Source organism: Hylobates moloch, unplaced genomic scaffold (genome assembly GCF_009828535.3).
Source record: "Hylobates moloch isolate HMO894 unplaced genomic scaffold, HMol_V3 SCAFFOLD_21, whole genome shotgun sequence".
Lineage (NCBI taxonomy): Eukaryota > Metazoa > Chordata > Mammalia > Primates > Hylobatidae > Hylobates > Hylobates moloch.
The window spans coordinates 38,713,319-38,733,817 of NW_026652296.1; the positions used below are offsets into that span (position 1 = coordinate 38,713,319).

General features: G+C 43.2%; 1 long non-coding RNA gene across 1 annotated transcript; it reads left to right on the forward strand.

Annotated features, from left to right (window-relative positions):
* The first annotated feature begins 317 nt into the window (after positions 1-317).
* On the forward strand, positions 318-20,299 carry LOC116460941 (uncharacterized). The gene is made up of 3 exons (XR_004245957.1): positions 318-489; positions 18,422-18,641; positions 20,032-20,299. It is a non-coding gene; the product is annotated as an uncharacterized LOC116460941 (long non-coding RNA).
* The last annotated feature ends 200 nt before the right edge of the window (positions 20,300-20,499 follow it).

Below are 20,499 nucleotides of genomic sequence, written 5' to 3' on the forward strand. Positions count from 1 at the left end.
TCCTGATTATCCCAAAACACAAATCCTGATTCATTTTTTAAAGACTCATGATTGAGGGCTCGTCCTGTATTTTTGTTTTCCCCCAGCTATAGTCTACCTGAGCCAACAAAATGAGTGTATTCATTTTATTTTTAAAAGCCTCCTACAAATCTTCAGTGACTCTTTGAGTATAAAATATTCATACCTTGACTCCAAATTACAGTTGGGAGCATAACCACTCAACAAGTACTTTTAGTTCAGATTCATTTTAGATTCATACAAGCAGAAGAAGGAAACTTGGGAAACACAAAGTCTCCTTTGAAGGAAAGAAATCCTGAATGAAGAAACAGGGGGATATACTGCCGTCTTAAACCAACCCAAATGCCTCTGCCACAGTCGCAGTTATTTAGGGTGGAGGAGCGGGCTCTGGCAACTAGAGAAGGTGGCCGCAGCATGGGGACACCCGAATTGAGGAGCTGTTTGGGCAATAAGCTGATTTAGAGAATTAAGGTAAGTCAATCAAATGTAACTGTGTTCCAGCTACATCAACTTTTATCAAAAGTATTCAGCACTTGTGGAAGCTATTCTGAGAGTTTAGTCACATCTACTGCAGACAGCTAGAAAGGTGATTTTACTATGAATTTGGATGCCAAAAAAACATAATCTCGATATTCAAAACCCATTTTTTGATTTCCGTGAAGTGCTACCTGGCAGGTCTGGTTGCAAATCATTTTGCAAATGCAAATCCCATTCTCAAAAGTTTCAGGAGTTTTTCTTGTTAGCAGTCCTCATAATTGTTGCAATCCTGGTATAGATATTTTTAGAATAAAAAAATAAAGAAGCCTCCTGGACTTTCAGAATGGAGACATTATGCTAATTGGAGATGGGAGGTTTTATTTGACAATGGTTTGAAAGAAATTGACCAGCATTTATGAAGTCTGCTGGGCTATGAGGTCTTTGAAAGATACAAACATAGTAAAAGGCATTTTTTTTTTTCTGCCAATAAGATTAGACTTTGCTAACATTTTAGCTAACCTAACTAAAGCCTTACTGGGAAAAGGCCATACGTGGATGCCTTTCAGGGATCACATAACTGGAAGTCCAGAGGTAGGGAAGCTTTTGAGTTTGTTTGATACTGTGGCCCAGTAAAAAAGTCAAGGCCTCTGGATTCTGTTTTTCTCGTTTTCATTCTGTGTGGTCAGCATCATGCAGGGTTGCAAATGGATCCCAGCAGCTCTCATGATTACAAGTTTCTTCCACCACCTTCAGAAAGGGAGAGCAGAGATGACTTTTCAGAAAAGTACTGCAGCTGTTTTTCTAATACCTGCAGCCTGCATGGCTTACATGGCATAAAGAGTTCACTCTTGAGTTTATACCTGTGGCCAGGGGATAAAGTTAACCTATTAGTTCAAGAGTGTGCCCAAAACACTTGCCAGCACCAGAAACTCCAGGCAAAGCCTTCTTCTTTAGCAGAAATCTTCTTCCTCTTTAGGGCTGAGCTAGAAAATCCAAACTAGGACACCCATCCATTCCAGTGCCCAGAGGAAGAGCAGCAATTTGTAGTCACCAAAATCTTCATCAAGAAATTAGAATTTTAGAGTAAATCCAAGACAACCAAGACAGCATGCTGGAGGCCCTGTTTGAACAGGCTAATATGGAATAGATGACTCCTTCTCAAGGGGCTAGAACCAAATAGACACAACGTCCAAGGCCTTATCCCAGCCGGTCCTAGAGAGTCTTAGTTCTCGTTCCTCATAAAGGGCATTCACCTCACAAGAGCCACATGACCCAAGGCATAATCTCTGTGCAGTGTAACTTCAGCCAGTGGGAGGACAAAGCATCTGAATGCAAATTCAGTTAGCCCAACACCACACCCCTTTGTGCCAATGCTGAAAGTAACCAGCAAGACAATTGTCACTCACTATTCTAGCTCTTCCACTGGCCCACTGATTTCCCACTAACAATAACACTCTCTTATCTTGATTCTCAAGTGCTGTTGTCTGGAACTGAGTTCTAGTATAAATACGCCAATGATGCTCATTCAGCAGAACCAATGAGGTTTGTCCTGGGCAGCCACAGAAAAGGCAGAGACTTCCAGCTTCTCACTCTCTCAAGCCTGGCAGGTAGCAGCACCATGAAGGGCACCAAACTATGAGAAAGTATTTAATTTACCTAGAGATGAAAAGTAAGCTTCCAGGTCCTGAGCATCCTCTCTTCTCCAGCTCCTGGACACCTCCCGTTCCTGCCCTCTTCTCAGTTGCCTTGAATCTGGATTACCGCAAAGTCCATCTATTTTCCTATTTCTAGTGCACCCTCACTCTACATTCTAGAGGTTTCTAGCAGGTTAATCTACCACTTTAATCATGTGACTTCCCAGCTTTGAAAAATTCTGTTACTCCTCATTCCCTGTTAAAAAAGAAACCAGGATTTTGGGCCTGGCTTTCAAGGTCCAGCACAATCTGGCCAGTCCCTGACCTCCCTGACCGTCTCTCACCTTCCCCTTATGATCTGCCCATATTCCCACCCTACTATCCAGTCACTATTTCCGGAACATGTCTACGTCTCTGCTCCGTATTATTTCTCATGCATTCCTCCCAAATGGGATGTTCTTCTGTCTCTCCCATCCAAACCCAGCTTAAATGCCTCTTCACTGAGCCTCCCCTCTCAAAAGCAATTTGCTTGCCTCTCATCTAGCAACCCAAATCACCATGTGTTGGATGAATTTATAGGTGTACATGTGAAGGAGCAGATCATATGCGCCACAGCTCGTCCACAGAAGGTCCCCAATAAATACTCATCATATGAGTGCACAAGAATTTACAATTCTAAGTCATCTCTTATTAAATTACTGCTGAGTTCATCATTTCCTGTAAAGGGAACATTGACATGTATGTCTAATAGGTATATTACTCTCTGTATTCAATTGCTAGGGCTGCCATAACAAAGTACCATACCCTGGGAGGCTTAAACAACAGAAATGTATTTTCTTACCATTCTGGAGGCCACAAGTCTGTGATCAAGGTGTGAGCAGGGTTGCTTTCTCCTGAAGCCTCTCTCCTTGGCTTGCAGATGGACGTCTTACATGTTCTTCTCTCTGTGTGTCTGCATCCTAATATTAAATAGGCCCCATCCATTAAATGACCTCATTTAAACTTAGTTACCTCTTTGAAGATCCTGTCTATCTCCAAAAATAGTCACCTTCTTGGGTACTGGGGGTTAGGACTTTAACATATAAATTTTAGGTGGGCAAAAGCACATAACAGCTTATATATTACACACACAAAGTGTGTATACACATTCACACATAAACACATATTTGTCATGTTTCACACTAAATGTTAACAAGGTTGAATATAACAAAATAAGGAGTAAGAAATCTAGACAATACATGGAAATATGTGTAACACAATGTTCAATTTTAAAAGATGATAAAATATCTCATTTACTGTCATGGTTATTAGGTAAAATACATAGTATAAAGCATATGAATTAAACAGTTTTATTTTAGTGTGGTAAGATTTAGTTTTGTGTATCGATTAAATGGTACTATAGCAGGACTGACATTCCACACCACTGTTCCCATGTGCCAAGAAAAAATGACTTCTTTATTTCCTATAATTGGACACAGCTTTGAAGTTCCTCCCACTTTTTTCCCTGTAATGACTGGGGGAAGCTGCGCAAGCTGACTTGTGGAGAGAAACAGCCTCCTCTGTGTAAGCCTCATCAGTCAGCCTCTTAGCCTATCTATTCTAAAGCCACCTTCCACTACAGCTGTTTATCCTTCCTGTGTCTCTTCAAGATGCCTCCAGGAAATGCTCATGTCCCTTCAGGTGTTAGGGGAGGCCTGGTCCCTATGCGGAGCCCCTGTATTTGTGGCTCTCAGGTAAAGGGCATCTCCCCTCCCCTGGTCGAGACAATATCCTCTGGTGCCACTGCAGAGTGCCGGTTGTGCCTGGTTCTTTGGGGGCAACTATGTGAGCTCTCCTTGCTAAAGTGTCTGTTGAGCATGGGCCTGGATCAGGACTGTTGGGGGGAGAGTCCACACACATGGCTCCCTTTCACCTTGGGGGGACTGCGGATCCAACTCACAGCAGGCACGATGGCCTCATCCCTCAGGGACTGCACTTACCCCCACAACGCCCATAGCAATGCCCGGCTCTCTTCCTCACCATGGAGGAGGTGAAGAAGACTGAACACACAGTGTCAAAACCCCGCATCCCAAACCCATGCCCGTCCTTGCCATTGTGGAGCTGCCGTGTTGGGGGGTCTTGCTGGGGAGGGAAATAGGAGCATGTGTTCAATTGTCTCTTGAGTCTCACAAAATACCTCCTAGATGTTTCCCTACCCTCCCTCTTCCTGAGATCGGCCCTAAGGAAGGCTAGACTGGGCCCCAACTACTCCTCTCCTTCTTCCTCTGGCCCTCCTCTCAAAAATCAGGAAGATACTCCTATCTGCTTCTTGTTGCCTGCAGTGCTTTCACATGGCCTCCTGTAACCTCCCCTTGCCATGGCTCATGGAAAACCTCTAGGGTCTGAGTCATTCAGTCCTCATTCTGGATATGTAAGGGAGGATTTGGGAGTTTAAAACTTTTTTTTCTCTTTCCCCAAAACCTGGTTTTAAGATTATTTCTCTGCTGTTGGGCTCAAGAAGGAGAAAACTAAACCTCAAAGTAGGTCAAAGGCATTTTGTTCTTAGCCTTAGACTCTCAAAGAGTGGCCCTTGGAATGGGAGATTAGCATTGCCTGGGGGCTTGTAAAAAATACTGACTCTCAGCTCTCCCCTCCTCACTCCAGACCTTCTGATTCAGAATGTGTAATAAGACCTCCAGGTGGCTCCTGGGCACTAATGCACTGATCTAGGAAAAACTCCTCAACCTGTCCCTCACGGATTCCCTTTCACTTTCACAGTGGATGGGTTGAAAGAGAATATGACTGATGAGGCGACAAAGGCACTGGTTCAATATTTTCAATAATAAAAATTTGCTCTCCTGTTCATCATCAACAAATGTGTATCTCTGCAAGAACCAAACCCCTGGGAAGAACCAAACCCTTTCCATGCTCAGAAAGGTTTATGGTTTTTGAGATGAGTTCTGAGACCTGTTCAGCATGCACTTCCCTGTGTCCGTGGCCCCCAAGCTGTGGGATAACCAAAGCCTGGCAAAGCTCCTACCCTCCACTGATCTCATGCCACCTTCACAGTCTCTGGACAGCTGGATGTGTTCACTTTATTTTAAAAGGTTAAGCTTCTGAGGCTCAGTAAAATTAACCAATTCACTCAGAGTCACCCAGCTCCCAAGAGACAGAGCTGGGGCAAAGCTGGGTCATTTGAGTCTATGTCCAATGTCTTTCCCAAGCTGTTGAGAAGGAGAATGCCTGGAGTAAGCTTGTTTCTCTATCTTTAGAAATAACCACTAAAAAAAAAAAAAATGCTTGCCTTGAGTTAGAACAATTTCTGTGTACAAATTCTGTGTAACTCAGGATTTTCTGTGGGAGAATATGATTGCCCTCTAAGATATCAATTTAAAATGTTAGAATTTTCCTTCACATAATGATGATGTTGATGACGTAACAACTAGTTAAGGATCCAGTTTTACTGGAGGAAACATTAACCACCCTCAAAAGAAATACACCCTTGGCACCCTTTTCTCCTCCTGGAGTAGGAACCTGGCTGCACAGGTGAGTGCTTGGGAGTTTAAAGCCAAGGCCTGCAGCTGCCTTGGATGACATCTGTTTTATGATCCTCCCTAAGGGAGCTTCTCAGGCACCACACAGCATGTGGTGTAAGTCAGACCACTTCCAAATCAAGTGAAGATCCATCCAGCTACTCTACACCCTGCAATAGCCAACATACAGAGAAACCATATAGAGTATTCTGGGTACTGGTTAATATCTACAGCAGGCCCACTCTGAGTCACCACCATGTGCATTGCAGATCTAATCTCCATGATGCCTGGAGGAAGGAGAAAGCATGATCTTGTTTGAGGAAGATGAGGAAACTGAGGCCTAGGGAGGTTAAGTGCCTGCCCAATGCTACTCAGCTCATAAGTGACAGAATCAGACTCAAATCGAGGTCTTGAGTCTAAAGGTCATGTTCTTTCCCACTACCATCCATCAATTTCTCTCCTCAACCAGTGAATACCATTGGCTTAGACCATCTGTTAGGCTGTATGAGAAGTCTCAGGGAGAAGCAATTACTAACAGAACCCTGAGGAAAAAGAATGCCTGGCAGGGGGCTGATAAGAGACTCTTGGGGATAGGGAAGCAGAGCTCCCCAGACATCAAAGGTAGTGACTAACAGAGAAGGTTCTGCCCACTGTGTTGACACAGTTGCAAGGAAAAGGTGGTGTTGATGAGTAAGACCAAGCTAAAGCAAAGCTGAGCTTTTTCCCAGCCCAGTCCTAGCTCCTTCTCACACAACCCTTTGAGAAACAGTGTTTTCAACGTGCAGGACTGGTGTGCCTTCACCTTTTCTTGTCAAATTTTAAGTAAACCCAACCGTGACCCTTCCAGGTATTTGGGACATGCTGCAATTTTAATAAAGACACACCTTAGAACATTGTAATGTAGAATTTTCTACCAATCTGGTGGCCAAAAGTTTCCTTCCCAGGCCAGTTGCCTTCACATTTTTTCTCACAAGAAAATGTGGTGATCCATGCACTTGCCAACTTAAAAGCAGGAAATTGGATCCCTCTGGGTTTTGGACTCCTAGGAAAGGGGGTGCTCCATAATAAATTGTTTAAGGGAAGGAACCAACCTCATCACCTATCTCTCAACACCTGCACACACCACCTGTCCACCAGCTGGTGCAGCCTGCAAGCCACTCAACCTACCCTCTCTACCTTCCCAAGTCCAAGCAAGATGGAGGCCTCTGCCCAGATGCCTTATGATTGGCTGCGGCTGAGCACTGGCATCCACTCAACATCCCCAGAGAACTCAGACCCCACCACAGACATCAATGGTGGGAGATGAATAGCAATTCCTCTGCGAAGACCCTTGAGAATTCATTATATGGGTTGTTCTGAACACTCCTTTAAACATGCAAATCCCTTCAGTACCTCTATACTCGTGATGGAATAGAATATGAATCAAAGGCTCAGCTCTTTTTATGCTCAGATCATAAAGTCTGAAACATAACAGGTTTATGTGTGGGTTTTTTTTTTTTCAACCAGAGGGCATAGTTAAGGCTTTACTTACTCAGTGCTGGCTGAAAGAAGCTTAGGAAAGGGGAAATAGTATTTCAAATGTTATCTATTTTTAAAATTAAAATGATTAATGACTAGAACATAAAACTCAATTATTGAGTTTTATCACATTGAGACTGTGATTAAAAATACAGAGAGGGTGGAATCTCCAGATAAATTCCAAAGAGTCTTGTGATGGATTTAAGGTCCCATTAGCCTCATGGGGATCAAATCAAAGGCTTTCGGTTAAAAGTAAATCTGAGACTCAGGAGTGAGAGTTCTTACAAGGACAGGAGAAATTCCACCAGTACTTTGTAGCAATGGCCCTGAAAACTGCAGGACTCTTCTGACACGTGGTGGGAATAATCACCGTCCTGGTATTTTGCACAAAAGTGCTTCCGGTCAAATTATAAGCGCTTTCCTCTGTAGTCTATTTGAGCCCCCCAGATATAGTCCCTTTTCTTGCCTCTGGTGTTCAGGGAAGAGCTAGATATCTAGCCTTTCCTTGAAGATTTTCCATGATGATAGTATCTTATCAGGAGTCCCTATTCACTGCAAGTGAATCACCACACCAGGAAACTCAAAGCAGGGAAATCATTTACCTTCTATTTAATAGGGAACACAGTTCACCATTACTCAATACTCTAGCTGACTCTTTCACCACTGAGCATTGGAAATGCATAGTTCTAGAAAGTTTCTGTTCAAACTGGGCATTTCCATATGCCTCCTTCAAGTAATGATAATAATAATAATAAAATTTAATTAAATTTTAAAAAGCCTTGGCCGGGCACGACGGCTCATGCCTATAATCCCAGCACTTTGGGATGCCAAGGCGGGCAGATCACCTGAGGTCAAAAGTTCGAGACCATCCTGGCCAACCTGGTGAGTGAAACTCCATCTCTACTAAAAATACAAAAATTAAGGGCCAGGTGTGATGGCTCATGCCTGTAATCCCAGCACTTTGGGAGGCCAAGGTGGGCAGATCACCTGAGGTTGGGAGTTCGAGATCAGCCTGACCAACATGGAGAAACCCCGTCTCTACTAAAAATAAAAAATAAAAAAAAAATTAGCCTGGCATGGTGGCACATGTCTGTAATCTCAGCTACTCGGGAGGCTGAGGCAGAAGAATCCCTTGAACCCAGGAGGCGGAGGTTGTGGTGAGCCAAGATTGCGCTATCGTACTCCAGCCTGGGCAATAAGAGCAAAACTCTGTCTCAAAAAATAATAATAATAAGTAAATAAATAAATAAATAACCAGGCATTGTGGCACACCTATAATCCCAGCTACTCAAGAGGCAAGAATCAGGAGAATCATTTGAACCTGAGAGGTGGAGGTTGCAGTGAGCCGAGATCCTGCCACTGCACTCCAGCCTAGGCGACAGAGAAAAACTCCACCTCAAAAAAAAAAAGAAGCCTTGGGCTCAGTGAGCATCTTGAGGGAAGAAGAAGGGTTCTCTATTCTGCATTCAGCTGCTGACCCTCCAGGTGACACTGACCTCACTGTTCCTAAATGTTATCCCTAAAAAATGGGGCAGTAATATTTCTGAATGCTGAGATATCTTTCCAGTACCTCATTGAATAGGCCCACAGGTCGTTGGCAGAATATCACGTTTGGTGAATGCAGGTGACTCACCACCCATGACTCTGAAGACTCAAGTTTGAAAAGTTGATTCTATCTTTTTTTTTTTTTTTTTTTAGATGGAGTCTCACTCTGTTGCCCAGGCTAGAGTGCAGTGGTGTGATCTTGGCTCACTGCAAGCTCCGCCTCCTGGGTTCATGCCATTCTCCTGCCTCAGCCTCCCAAGTAGCTGGGACTACAGGTGCCCGCCACCAGAACCAGCTAATTTTTTGTATTTTTAGTAGAGACACGGTTTCACCATGTTAGCCAGGATGGTCTCGATCTCCTGACCTAGTGATCCGCCCACCTCAGCCTTCCAAAGTGCTGGGATTACAGGCGTGAGCCACCACACCGTGCCAAGTTGATTCTATCTTAAATGAGTTGAAGGGGACTCGTGGCCTCTCCACACTTGAGAATGCAGTTTGGGAGTTCAGGAAATGTGATTAATATTATATGTCTACTGGTCTCTCCCTTCAGCCATTCTTAAAGATATTATTCACATTTGAACCTCACAACAATTACAATACATGTATCATTATCCTTGTTTGATGACTAAAGAGCTGAAGCTCTGCATGGATGAGGCCTCTAAGCTCTTGCCATTAGGAAATGGAGACACTAAAACTTAGATAATATCTGAGCCCTGAGTATATCCCACATGCCTACCTCCCACCTGCCACCATGTGCACCTTTGTGCTTCGGGGTAATTTCTAGCAGCAGAACTCTATCCTACCCACAAAGGACTGGAAGTACCTGGAGAATTAAGACACCTGAGCAGCCATTGTCAGTCAGTGACTGACAGGAGTTGGTGCATAAATACCTCAGCTCCCCTACCCCTGCGAGGGACAACTCTGAGGCACATGTTCTACTCTGGCTCCCAGAGGTCCCAGCAGAGTTAAGCATCAGTGCCCCACAGTAGTAACCTGCCTGATGGCAGGCCCCTGCCTGGCTGCCTTCCCTTTCCTCTCTCACCTCATCACTCCCCTACCAGCATTTCCTGGCCAAATATCCTGCTTGCACTCAAATCTTTGCATCAGAGTGGATTTCTTGGAGATCCAAAACTAAGACACAGAACTTTTGAGCCCAGGTTTTATGTTTTCATTTTACCTGACACTTTCCTGTCTGTGTGGGTTTGGAGTTTTCTGGAGAAACCATCAGAGGCCTGATCTACCAGAGAGGTAGATCTCTCCTTCCAAAACTGAGCTGTCTCCACTGTGTGTGGAAACTGGAGGGGATGTTCCCACACCCATCCTCTCTATCGGGGTTGGTGCTACAGCCTCCCGAGTGGTTGTCTCAGCTGGGCTCCAAAAAGGCAGCCTTTCAATTGGAGTTTAGCATGTGGTGTGTTTATAGTCAGTGGGGCCAATTGGCAGGGATTGGGGAGATGGAAAGAAGGCAGGAGTGAGCAGAGGGAGAATCTGGTCCCCAAAGCAGCCTTGGCCAACTGTATGGTGAGCCCCAGAGCTGGCATAGTTCTCAGAGTTATCTGAGTTTGGCTGAGATGGCCAGGCCCTTGTAGACTGTCATCCAACAAGACTGGATTTGGGCCACCCTAGAAAAGACCATGACCTCAAGGGAAGTGCTCTCTGCAGTTGAGTTGACCCCTGAAAGGGCTGACAGCTGAAGGCAGCTTGTGGTCTGTACTCCCAGCAGCAGACCAACAAGCCCAGTGACACCTCAGTGTCCACTGAGTAGTGATCCTGGTTTCAATCTCTACTTCTCTCCACCTTACTGAGAGAGGAGCTGTTGCAAACCCACCCTGGGCTTTTCTCTCCTGCTCAGAACACTCTGTGACTCTCCATTCCCAAGGGAAGAGGCCAAACTCCCTAGCCTCAAAGCTCCTCAGACCAATTCTCTCTTGTCTCCGAGCTGTTCTCGCTGCCCTTCCCAGGAAGCTCCTGCCGTAACACCCGCTGCCCAGTTGCTCCCCTGTCTTTGTGCTGGCATTGCCTCCCCACTCCAACTCCAGGAGCCCTGTGTCACTTTCGGCCTGGCAAACTTTCTTTTCCTCCAGTGTTTGGCTTAAATATCAGCCCCTCAGGCAAGAAGCACCCCTTCCTTCCAGCCAAGGAAGAGTAAGTTGCTATTATCTCAGGGGTGCACAGTCCTGCTGCTGCAATGATGAATTTTGTTGTGTTCATACCTATTTCTGGTTTACTCCCAGCTGTGTGAACTCCTGGAGGACATTCATGCTGCCCCATGAGCTGTAATGTGAGCTTACGGGACATACTAGGGATTTGGTGTTTGTCAAATGAATATTGGCTGAGCTTCTCTGGGAAACAAACAAACGTGCCTTTAAATAAGAGCTAAGGCCAACATTAGGTCACACCCGTGTCACAACTGTGGCTGCAAATAAAAAGGAGAGGGCCATCTGCTGTGGGGCTTTCAGCAAGCTTCTGCACCTGCAAGCTCTTCATCATAGACTGCTCTTGGGTGCCCAGAGCCACCTGGTATACTCTCATAGACAGCTTCACGTGTCTGGAATGTGTGAGACCCCTGCCCCCAAGGAGGGCCCTTAAACCAATGATGGATGCAGCGCTGACCTTCGTTCACACACCTGAGTCCCCTTCAGGACAAGTCTGCAGCTCCTCTCTGCTGGGCATAGCCTGAAATGGCCCACACTGGGCTTCCCTGCCTTCCCCACTCCCTTATAGACCTCTCTGGGAAGCACACTGACTTGGTAATTCTCATGCACAGGAGTCCTCTCCTCAGGCTCTGCTTCTGGGGAACTCACCTGAGACACTGATAGTAATAGACTTACTAATGAACTATGGAATATACACACTGCACTGCAGTTAAAAGGAAGAGGTCATTCTATACGTGTGAACCTGGGAAGATCTCAAGTCATACTTTTGTGTGTAAAAGTAAGTTGAAATCTGATAAGTGAGCTAAAGTACTATTTAAGGAAAAGAAAATACTGAGTAATGCTATTGGAAAGTTAAGAAGTGCATTCTCCTTCTCAACACCCACCCCTGTGCACTCCAGTGCTGGGCTCTGCACCCCCTTTCCAGTGACCAACCTGTCTTCTGTGTTTCCCAGCAATGAGCAAACCAGCTGCTGATCATGGGGACCTCTGCTCCCACTCATCAACTAAGAAAGTCCCTTGGAAAAGGGAGCAATATTTTTTATGAACTATGTAACTATGTTCGTGAGCTTAAAGAGTATGACTTTCTCGGTTACCCACAAATGAATCCAAGTGGCATTTTTTTAGCTAATGGGTGAAACTTGACAATGGTTCCACCCCCAGAGCAGGCCTCCTGGGCTGGTCTGAAGCAGCTGGTATGGAAGAGGGTGTCAAACTGGCTCTGGCAACTGAGGGTCCTCCTAGAAAGATGGATGGAGGAGGCTTCTGCCAGATTCAGGTCACCTGGAGAACATCACTTGGAAGAAAGATGGCTTTACAGATGGGAGAGGAGGGGAAGTGCAGAGACTACTAAAGGAACAGAAAAGGAAATCAGAAAGTGGAATGGTGAACAGCATGTTACCAGGGAGGGTAACAGGGAGGTTGCAAAAACATTTGGAAGCTGAGGCTTCTAGGACCAAGCGACCTCAGGAAGAGGGCAGAGAAAAAATGGAGGCAGTGTTAGCATGTAGTAAAGACTTCAGAAAAAAATGGAAATATGGAAAAGTTGGGAGTTATTAACAGCAGTAAAAATGAAATGCTGACTTTAGCCTTCAAATGAAGGGAAAGCCATGGAATTGAAGACAAGGTCTGGTGCTTGGCTAGGGACAGTCACAAGTGGGTAGAACATGTTTTCTAATTCTGGAGCAGTCTTTGGCCCAGAGCTCAGCACAGCTACTATATCATGTATAGAGATGAGAAACAATCTTTTCAAATGTGTGGTGTCATTTTGAGCAAATGTGTTTATTTTTTTAAAAGGGTTGTTTTAAGTAAGAGTTGAGAGGACAAATTATAAAACATAGTATAATGCATCTCTGTGTAAAATGTTGAGAACTTTCTCAGCTGTCATGCTGAGAAGCTGCAGAGGATACAGGAGAGAAAAAAAAATTGATTAAATGTTCTCACTATGCCAGACTCTGGGCTAAGCCATCACCATGAGTCTCACTCATGTCATCCTTACCTAGTCTGAAGAGGTGGCTTCTGCTATTATCCCCCTTTTGCAGATGAGAAAACTGAAGCTTCCTTGCAAGGAGAGCTAATGGGCCCTCAGCTCCCACTGTATACGGTCGCTTAGGCTTTCTAGATGAGAACCCACAGTAAGGAATGCATTTTCCATCCAAATGCAGATACACACACATTTATAACAGAAACAGAGGTTTTCCAAGACTCTGTTTACTATGTGAGATGCGTTGAGAACTTCTATTCCGTTATTTTCTTTTCCAGTACTTGTAATGAAGTAAATTGCTGTCACACATATTAATGGGTCACGAATGGAAGTTTGAAAAGCTTCCGTCTAGGATTTGTTTTTATCTAATTCTATCTCTTCAAAACCAGTGCTCACAGGTAAACTGGGTTTTTAAATACAAGTAACAGAGAATCTGTGCTTTATTCTCCCATCCACCCATCCGTCCACTCACACATCTACCCATCCATCCATTCAATAAACATTGATTATCACACAGACTTATAGTCCAGATTCCTCATTACAGGAACTGATGCTATCTCATCAACTCTCTGCTCTCAAAATGGAAAAACTCAAATCATCAAACCAGGCAAAAAAGTCAGTAAATAGCAAATATATGTCCTAAAAACATCCACTGAGAAATTATAGATGCTTCCAAAGCTAACATCTTTGTGCATCCCCCTATCTCTCCACCCCCAGAAAAATAAACTCTTCCTTCAGACAACCAATCACAAAAACAACGAAACATGCAAAGCATGATAAGTGAAAACAATCACCATAACGTTCCAAGATATTGGTATTGGAGGCATCACCAGGCATAAAAAATGAAAACTGAAACCACGCATGCCCAAAGTATGCTTGCATTTCTTGCTTCTGAATTTGTTGTGAGTCCTGCTAACCATGACCACAGGCTGTTTAAAATTACACCATTTGCCTTATTTAATTTTCTTCTGCAGTCATAAATATTAATTAAGTGAAGCCACATAGAGCCTGCATTTCAATCCTTTCACTTCCTGAGGACCATAAGCAATTAAGGGCCACAGCAGTTTAAGTACTAGCTGGTTCTTTAGGTCTGCCCCGTGACAACCACTTTTTTTTTTTTTTAAATTAAGTCAGATTTATTAAGTCTTGGTGGTTTCTTTTTCCTACCTAACTTCTCCTGGCCTGTGGGTGTTCCGAATTTAATTTCTCCTTTTATAAATAGGAACTGTTTTCCTGCAGGGGAGGGGGACTGGTCATCTTCTCTAAAAGACGATGCAGAAAAGCATATGTTTTGATTAATAAGAACCAGAAATATTTATGTGCAGCATGTCAGCTAACTGGTGGCCAAGACCGCACTTATCAGTGTTTGTTTAGAATTATTTTATGACAAAATCAAAAGAGATTATTGTACAACGTAAGGAAGATATAAGGTAAAATGCGGAAGTCCTGTCACAATCCTCCTAAGTCCCACGCTCTAGATGTATCATTATTAATAGTTTGATGTGTAAACTTCAACCCTTTTCCATGCAGTGACAGAATCAGGGTTTATTTTTATAAAACTTAAATCAAGTTACTCATATCCTGCAACCATTTAGGTCTTCATTATAAAATCATCATACTTTTTATATTATTTCATAGAGATATCACTGCTTATAATAACTAGAAGATACTATGTAATAAAGTTGAGTTATTGTTTATTTAACTATATTTCACTAGCAATAAGATCTTGGGTATATTGTAGATAAACTGCACACACACACACACGTTAAATACATACACACATAGGCATACACACATGTACAAATGCACACTATTCCAATAACCTGGAAACTTTACCTCTGAGTATTTTCTTTTCTCCCAGGTTTCTGACAACTTCTCCATCTCACTAAAGGAATGCCTTTTGGGAAAAAAAGAAAATTATAAAATGAAAACAGGTCAAGATTTGGGTCAGAGGGCCTAGGCTGTGATCGGAAGGGTTGGGTGAGCCATCAATGTCTCTCACCCCAGTTTTCCTAAAACCAAAGTGAACTCCCTTATGTAAAAGGCTTGCATGAATCATCAAGTCTGAAGAAAATATTAGCCTCTACCCTGACTTCTCTCTAGTCTTTGAGAGCTCAGTCATTTGGAGAAGGGTAGGTAGAGGAAACTCTTGAGTAATGTACATGAAGAAAGAATGCTGTATTTCTAAGTGTAATATGTTAAGAGGGAGAAAAGGATGAAAGAAAACAGGTGAGTAGAGATAAAAGTCTCTTTTCACTTTCTACTTAACTATGAGAATGGGGGTAGTGAGGGTCAGATCAGAGCTCCCACCCCAAGGGACCCTGACCCATGTTTCTCAACATTAGCATCTACTTAGCAGTTTATTTTGAAGAATTAGAAGAATGAATTTGCCAGATTTCACACTTAAAGGGCACATCTAAACTCCTAAACTTTTGAAAGGTATAGACTTATTCATGTAGACTCCTCCGGAGAATATTATGTGTCACTTACATCATAATTTTTCATATAACATAGTATAATTCATTCTCAGGCAGCATTACATATTCCAACCTTCTAGACTAACAGAGACAACCTATGGGGTGATTCAGTAGCCAGGTGTGAAAGGGACAACTGAAAAATAAGTTTGTGTGTTATATCCGGTTCCATCCAGGAATCTCAAAGCAGCTTAGTATAATTTTTCACCAGTTTTATTATCCCCAATCCACACTGCCTTAAAAGCACACGTTGATTAATTATTGGTCTAAATTTTTTAGTGTTTCTACATTAATTATTTATGTGCCTTTATAAATATGGTAGGAATTTTTTTAATTTGCCCGCAGAAAGAAATATTTTCCCTCCCTTTTAGCAGTTCATATGTGAAAGAAAGGAGCCTTTCCAGAATGAATGCTTCATTTCAATTCCCCCAAAGGGAAAAATTATCTTATCACTAATTAGGAATGTATACTGCAAGTTAAATAAGCCCAATTTGAAAAATTATTCTCATCTTTGAGACACAAATTTTAATTTATGAGCATTTTCTGTTATATATGTTGGGAAAAAATTGAGTGGTACACTAAGAACAGTTGTATTCCTTAACAAAGGGGTTAATTGTGAAGTCTATGGGTTCAGTTTTAATTTTTCCTAATAATGTTATTTTCTCATGCATGGGTAGGCAATGCCAACTCAATGTCAGTCCAAATTTTGTGGAGGAAAATTCCCATTTCCAGTTGCCATCACAAGAGACTCAGGTCTTTTCCAGGAGGACCATGAAAATCTCATTTGAAACTCAATAAGCAGGAATTTCTTCCTCACTTTCCCTTCTTTTTGATCTTTCTATTTTGTTTCTTAAATGCATATTGGGATCAAGGAAGAGGTTCAGGGGATGTTTGGGAGAGGTCAGTCCTATCCTTTTTTTCTTTTGAATGGGAAGCCCTGCATAGCCTTCAGGGCCAGCCCAGCCCCAGAGATGGGCAACTGGGCACAATCAGTCTGCGTTCTCTGGGGCCTCTTCCTTAAGGAGAAAATTTATAAAAGTCTTGGTGAGTGTTTGCTGATGCAGTGAGGTTGCAGCTGACACTACTCAGTCTGGCTTTTATATATATATACTTTTAAAATGAAGTTTCCACACTGAGAACTGATAATTGCCACAGGTCCCCTTTCCTACCCAGTCAACCAGGGAGGTCCCTGTCTCCGGAAAACACAGCATAGGAGGGGGAGTGTGGGGTGAGCTAACAATGCACCACAGGGGGCATGGGGGTGGGCAGCTGTGCTTTGTGGGAGGACCACTACATCGCTTGGGCTGCACAGAGAAGTTCTGACTTCTGTGGGCTGGGGACCATGAACTGTGGCTGCGAGAAGAGTCTGTGTGGCTCAGAGCAGCTGAGAGGCGAAGGACGTAGATGCACTAGGGAACATGCAGGAGCTGAAAAGGAACGTGTACTTCTCATTTTATCAAGTCATATATCACCACCTAGCTAGGGATAGACTACAGGATCCATGAGAGAAACAGGTCTTTAAAGCTGTGCTATTCCACCTGTTGTCAGTGGACAAGACTGACAGCATCAGCGTCCCTTGGAAGCTTGTTAGGAATGCAAAACTCAAGCCCCTCCCTGCGGAATCAGAATCTGCATTTTAACAAGATCACCAAGGGATTCCTATGCACATAAGGGTGTGAGGGGCCGTCCCAGTCCTAGTTCATTCGCCCAGTCCCAGTGGGTCACTGTTGCAGTCATATGGTACCCCTACCTGAAGCTCTCCTTTTTGCAGAGAACTCCACAATCCTTCCTCTGCAGTTACTCTTGGGAGTAAAATTAACAAAGAGCTAAATAATGCAGACACGTGTATTGCAAAGCATTAGGAGCTATGTTTGACACAGGATGAGGCTCCCAAGCAGCACCCATCACGTGCAGCAGCACCTCTGGCCGCCTTCATCCTTCTTCCTCCTGGAAGCCAGAAACCCCTAGTTATCCCTTTGATAGGAAACTGATATTGTAGAGGAATTGCCAATGGCAACAGGACAGAATTGGGCTACCACAGGGCTGCTTGTCTGCCTGACAACTGAGCCCTTGGTTTTTCTATTGATTCTGGGTCAAAACAGGCTCTTCGCCTTGGGTTTTAGTCCATCTCTGCCAGCAGCTAGACTATTTTAGAATGGTGAAATGTATAATCTTCCCTTTGGAATAGGATTTTAGCACTTGGAAATTCCAGGGTCATGATTGGAAGAAGCCTCAAAAGTAAAGAGGCTGGGACCTGTGGCAGAAAAAGGGAGAAAGGAGAAAGTAAAAGAGGAAAACAGACTTAGTTTCTAGAAGCCCATGGCTTTGCCTATTTGTCCACCATCTGGAATATAGTAAGTGCTCATTAAATATTGGCTGAATGAATCCCAAACATATAAACTCCCCATCCTTGTCATTGCTTAATATTAGAGCAAGTTATATATAGCTCTTTTTGTTGATTCAGAGCATGTGTACCATTTGAGATGGAAACGAGAAGCAAACAACTGCTTCCTAAGCATCAGCCAGGAAACCCAGGACTTAGTAGCTTCTTTCTGATCTCCATGTCTCTCATATGCTTCATTGTTTCATGCTTGTTGAAAGTGCATTTGTTTATCCAACTAAGTAATCAGCAGCTCATAGGCCTAATGGTATCACTTCTAAATTACCTCCCTGTATAACACAGAGGGTTCCTAAGAAAGAATGCCTGGGGTTGGATTCTCCAGATAGGCTGTGACTGATGCCCCATGACTCTTGTCCTTCATAAAGCTTAGTGCTTGCCTGTTTGGCAGGAATAACTGAGATTTCTCCCAAGAATAACATCCAAATGTATGAAATAGCTCCCAGGGCCACAAATGCAGATGCATCTAATTTAAGCATCCCTCAAAGAAAAGTTTATTCTCACTCACCATGGTATGTTGTTATTGCTACTAAAAGTTGTCATTTTTTATTTTTATCTCTTCCAATTATTTTAATTACCTGCTATAATAGTCCCACATACCAGAAATGTGCTAAAAACACAAGAATGGTGAACAGGATGTCAAGTATATACCAGAAATATTTGTCAAACCCTGGCTCAGAATGGGCAGAGCACTGACTTTCTTCACAGACCTACACAGATGGGGGTGGAATCCGCAACTGCTCAATCCATCCACTGAGAAATCCGATAAAAGATGGACAGTCCACAACTGAAACCCAACCTTCGGCACAACGATCAAATTCTACATGCATAAAGCAAGAGATCTGTGTGCCAGATCCATCTTAAAGGCACCCCACCCAGAGGACAGAGTCTGTCTCCTTCCCCTAAACAATATGCAGAAACCACCCTGGTAAGTCAATACCTGTGGTTGACATGAATATTTCTTCTCTTCGTCTCTCAACTCAGGGAAGATCACAGTTCATCCCCTGATACCGGTAAGACAAAATAATAATGGCTTGTTTTTCAGAACTCAAACCTGTCGTCAGTTTGTATGGTGGCTTCTCTGATCTCCTCTCAAGGATGAGAACTGAATGAATATTTGCACAAGTTATTTTGCCAAAGTTTCCTTAACATCAGATCCAATATCCTTATTACATATTGCTCCATAAAATAGTAAAAGAGAACGTAATAATAAAGTAATGATATTAAATGATACAACCCATACTGCAAAAAATATAGATTGAAGATATAATTCTACAACCAAACATAATCAATGTTACTAACATCGTATTTATTTAATTCACTTTATTTTCTCATTTTAAAAATGTATGTTCCATCTTTTCTTGTGGATCTTGCGGTGGAGAGATAGATTGCATGCAGGTGCAGAGTATTACACTTAAAATGTTGCACCTTGCCTCCCTTTTTATCAGCATTTTCCTGAGCTTTTGCCGAAGGCTGCAACATGCTGATTTGTTTTTTTTCTTTTACATAAATACCCTCTGATCAGGTGTTCTTAGCTAATGACCTTTCCAATTGCCCTCTCCATAAACAACTGGTCTTTTGACCATCCAAGAACTATGAAAGCCAACGTAAGTGTTTGAAGGTGTTCTCAGTGCTAAGCAGACAAATTTTGATGGTCTGATTTTTTGTTTTGAGATGGAGTTTTGCTCTTGTTGCCCAGGCTGGAGTGCAATGGCGTGATCTCAGCTTACTGCAACCTCTGCCTCCCGGGTTCCAGCGATTCTCCTGCCTTAACCCCCGAAGTAGCTGGGATTACAGGCATGGGCCACCACTTCCTGTTAATTTTGTATTTTTAATAAAGACAGGTTTCCACCATATTGGTCAGGCTGGTCTTGAACTCCTGACCTAAGGAGATCCGCCCGCCCCAGCCTCCAGAAGTGCTGGGATTACAGGCGTGAGCCACCGTGCCAGGCTGATTTTTTAGTACATTTCAGAAATAACAACCCATCCAAAGAAAGTGAAATGTTGATTATATTCTTTGACACATGATATGCCTTTTCTTCATTGAGACTTGAGATTCATCCAGAGAATGAATAAGGGGTGTTTGGACATCTGCTTTTTTACCAATTAAAAAGCTTATAAGAAAGTAAAAATGCATATTTTCCCAAGACTGTGTTGTCACTTTTCCATCCCCTCTGCCTTCATCTTGCCTACGTATCTGCCTTATGTTGCCCTAAACACGTTGGGGAAGTTTGAGCAAGGCCTTGCCTGGGTGTTTACTCTCTGAAAGGTTTTAAGAATTGGAGTATTAATGGGACTTTTATTGTTTTTCTCCTTAGGTGTTTCATGGGTTCTCACTTAGGAAAATTGAGTTCTGTTCAGTGATGCCCCTTCTGCACTGATTAGTTTCATGTGACAAAGAGAGCTCTAGGGAGGACTTTTGCTAGGGGAACGCAGGATTGTTCCAGCAAGATGAAGGCCTAAAAGACCTGGATGGCCTGGGTGTTTTCTTCCCAGGGAGAGCAGAGGAGGCCTGGATTTGAACTCGAGTCTTATAACTTTGCCATTGAGGCAACATCCAAAATAAAAATAGCGTGCTAACCCCAAGCACAGTCCTCAGTTATAAAGCAGCTTTATTATAGAAGCCGGTGGTGACCTAACAAAATGGAAAGGGAAGGGCTTTGTAGGTCTCGGCCCTACATGAGCGTAGACTAAAGAGGGATCGGGAGAAACATCTGCAGCCCAAGTTCCCCGCGAACTTTTTCCTGGAGAGAAACTCTGGGAGCAATCTTCAGCATTCAAGCCTG